The sequence below is a fragment of the Marmota marmota genome, unplaced genomic scaffold, assembly GCF_001458135.2.
Source record: "Marmota marmota marmota unplaced genomic scaffold, marMar, whole genome shotgun sequence".
Classification (NCBI taxonomy): Eukaryota; Metazoa; Chordata; class Mammalia; order Rodentia; family Sciuridae; genus Marmota; species Marmota marmota.
In genome coordinates this window covers 494968-498894 of record NW_026002626.1, presented here as the reverse complement: position 1 = coordinate 498894, position 3927 = coordinate 494968, and the positions used below count along the sequence as shown (strand labels likewise).

General features: G+C 37.6%; 1 long non-coding RNA gene across 1 annotated transcript in view; it reads right to left on the bottom strand.

Annotated features, from left to right (window-relative positions):
• Nucleotides 1–2044, bottom strand: part of LOC125614578 — a 19750-nt gene extending 17706 nt beyond the window's left edge. Inside the window, exon 1 of the long non-coding RNA XR_007345155.1 lies at nucleotides 1905–2044. This is a non-coding gene — a long non-coding RNA (uncharacterized LOC125614578). The remainder of the gene's footprint in view (nucleotides 1–1904) is intronic.
• Nucleotides 2045–3927: the final 1883 nt, after the last annotated feature.

Sequence of the window (3927 nt, the reverse complement as noted above, 5' to 3'; positions counted from 1 at the left end):
GACTTGGTGCTTTTGGGTTGTGTTGACCAACGTGCACATTTATGCATAACCTCTGTCAGATTTAATGATTCCAGGAATGCCTCTCACATCATTGGCGAATATTTGGCAGGAAATTGGTCCATGGCAGCGGAGGACATGATCCAGTCTCAACTAACCCAGATAGCTGTCTTGAACAGTACCCGTGTCGATCCCGTGACTTTGGGCCAATTCACCAATTGGATATCTTCTGCTTTTTCTTTCTTCAAAGAGTGGGTGGGGTAGGCATTTTTGGTGTAATGTGTTGCTTCGGTATGTTCCTCTGTTTGTGGTTTCTCTGTCGCCTTAAGGCCCGTAGTGCTCATGATAAGGCTATGATCATACAAGCTCTTGCAGCTCTAGAAAATGGCAACTCACCTCAAGTCTGGCTTGCGCATCTTAAACAGTAAACCTTTGTCATGGTCGTTGCACCCCAAGTTATTATAACATTGCACTGGGATCGACATGACCTTCCTTTTTATTCTCTTAGTGTTGGAAAGCCCTTGCACTCTGCCGGTCTTACTGCCATTGCACGCAGATGGGTTTCCACACTAGTGCTTTTCTATCGCATTAAAGTCTGTGCCTTTCTTCCAGGGTGCTGTCAACTTGTTTGTCGTTATAAACAGCCACAGTTCAGCCTCAGTTATCCCCCTTCGTCCACCATCGCCACGATACAGGATGCGAGGCAAAGCACTGCACTTGAGTGATCCTTGACGTGGACCTCAAGGAGAGCATGTCCTATTGCATGCAGGTTAGATGCGTCCACTCCCCGCCCCACGAAAAAAGGCGTTGGCTGATATGGTCTCGGATCTGGGGAAGGGCCCTCCTTAAGACTGAGCCATACTATGCAGCCACTTCTGCACAGTGGGATAGGACCTCTACTCTTGCCTGTATTGTTTTAAGAAAATAGAAAGGGGGAACTGTGGTTAGCCGCTTCTGCCGTTTATGCAAATTATGGTCGCCATTACAAGATGGCGCTGGCTCCGCTGTGGTCTGTGACAAACAACTCCTTATTTGGGAGAGTTGGCGCATGACTTTTCATCACCCTATGAGAAAGCTCCACGCGGCTGCTTTGCATTGGGGCTTGAGATGCTTTATTAAGGCTGGGAGGGGCATCCGAGAAAGAGAAGAAGATCTATCAAGGGCCTGAAATAAACTACTGAAAGAAGATTCCTGAGTGTTGCGTCTTCCTTGCGGGCAAGAAGTCGCGACAGGTATTATTATTACAGGAACATTTGGATGAAGCCAACGATGTGTTGGATTCAGCAACCAGACTTAAAAAATAGTTACATCTAAAGGAAGAACAGATTGAAGGACTTAAAAAGCACAATGAGGTCCAACAAGAAATGTTGAATGATAAGAAATTGATGAACTTGAAAAGGGCACAGAAAGAAAAGTGGACAAAGCCCTAATGAGAAACCTATTCATTGGGCATTTCCATACATCAAAAAGTAAGTGTCATGAAGAATTACAGTTATTAGGAAGCATCCTGGACATTCAAAAGGAGAAAATGGAGCAGTTGTTGAATGGAGATAATGGTGGCATTACTATGTGGATGACAGTTGGCTTGGAGGAAGATCAAAAAAATGTCCCCAGCACATCTTTCAGACCAAATGAGCAATCTCTGCTTAATAGTTCTTTTTCAGAACTTTTTGTTAAGTTTCTGGAAAGAGAATCTCCTTCATGTGTTCCACCACCAAAACTTTCTGCTCATGCCATGAAACGTCTAGACTCCAGAGGAAGGATAAAGGAAAGTGAGAATGTACCAAGAAGTTTGAAAGATGCGACAGAATTCAGAACTGGCAAAAGAGTGGCTGTGAATCTGTTCTTGGCACCGCATTCGGTGGCTGAGCCACTGCTTAGGCTAGCTTGACTTGGACCTGGTGGACCTGGGTGCTGGGAGCCTTTAGCCAAGTAGGTATGACAATTTCCTTGCCAGCGTACCCCATGTTGCAGTGACATTGAAAGTAGTTGACCTTGCTCAAGGACCAGGGCGGATTAGGGTGTTCCCGGTTTAGGATAATCAGGTTTAGGGCGTTCCAGGTTTAAGATTATTCCTGCTAGGAATAGGGCGTATCCTGCTGCCTGAGTTCCCCTTGAGTTCTCACGGGATTCAGACAGTATTTTTTGGGAGATAGAAGCCCAGTGGAGGTGGATTTGGGCAGAGAACGTGGATTTGGGCAGAGAATGTGGATTTCCCCAGAACGTGATTGTAGATGGCTGGTGTGAGTTCGGGAATAAAGAGTTGCTGTTTGAATCTACAAGCTGTGTGGTGGCTCGTGATTGTGTGCCCAGCCAGACTGCGGCACCTGGGAATCTCCATTTGAATCTCATAGAAGACTTCATGCCCACCTTTACAACATTGCCAGTGTTCCCTGACAACAGCACCAGGGTTTTACAAAAGGACCTTTTAAAGCAATAGGTGATTCTCAAGCCAGAGATGATTTACCAGTTTAAAGAAGCCATAAACAATTTGAACATTTTACAGAGTGGCGTTTTCAAAAAGAAGTCATGTATTTGCAGAGAAAAAGAAAAAAGTTGATATATAGAGCTACCAGGTGTTTTGACTGCCCCCGCCTTTTGTGTGTGTGTGTGTGTGTGTGTTTTGCTGTAGCGCTTATTAAAATTTTACTTGTGTTTGTTTGCTGTAGCTTTTTTATATAAAATTTTGTTCCTGTGCTATAAGGTATTCAAGTATAATAACTATAGCTCCAGTGTCTTTATGATTATATTTGTTAAATTTAATTATATTAAGATAAAAATGATAAAAAAGAAAAAGTCCAACACATACAAAAAATATATATACTCAGAAATTGGATTATATGCAAACAAAATATAATGTAGCATATTTGAGAATTCTTTAATTTATAAAACAAAACACTGTATAACTACTAAATGAAAATTACAGATGGAGGACCTGAACATGAAGTTTAGTGGATAAGTTCTAAGATTCTTTTAATCCAAATGCTATGACACCTATCCCGATTCCTTATCTTCATTGTATTAAAAAAGTCACTTGACATTCATTCCCTTTTCTAGATGTTAAATATGTACAGAAGGAAGATGACTTTTGTCAGTGAAACCAAAAGTATAATCACATGCCTCATTTTAATTTGTAAGAATGTATCATTAAATGTCTGGAATGTTTACATACTTTTCTGGGCCTTAGAGTAATGCTTATAAACACATTTAAAAAAAAAAAAAACATTTGATCAAAAACAGAAAGTGGGGAGATAAATAACATAATACAGAGTTTTAAAAGATGAAAAAGTTAACAAAGGAGTAGTTAATTTTTTTTTATTTTTGTAAATTAAGATAAAAGATAAACCAAAATTTTCTAGCTTAAGTCAGGTGATATCAGAGAAGTGAAAAAGCATATTATACAGCAAATCCTTCTCTGACACTTGTAATTTCTAAAACCATTGAAAATATTTTCATTAAAATTAATTCAAATAAAATTTAATACAAATTAGATTATTTAAATTAAATCAAATTATAATATAATATAAATTAATTTAAATTATTTTATTAATTTTATTGGTGAATTTAATTAATTTTGTTAATAAATTTTATCTATAAATTTAATAAATTAATTTATATTATATTTTGATTTATATTTAAATTTTATTGGATTTAAAAAATTAGTTTACTAAAGGTAATTTAAATAAAGTAAATTATTTAATATTAATTATATATTTTAATATTAATTCTAATAAAATTCAATTTTTTTTTCTCTTTTTTTTTATTTGTTGTTCAAAACATTAAAAAGCTCATGACATATCATCTTTCATACAATTGATTGAAGTGGGTTATGAACTCCCATTTTTATCCCAAATACAAATTGCAGAATCACATCGGTTACACATCCATATTTTTACATAATGACATATTAGTGACTGTTGTATTCTGCTA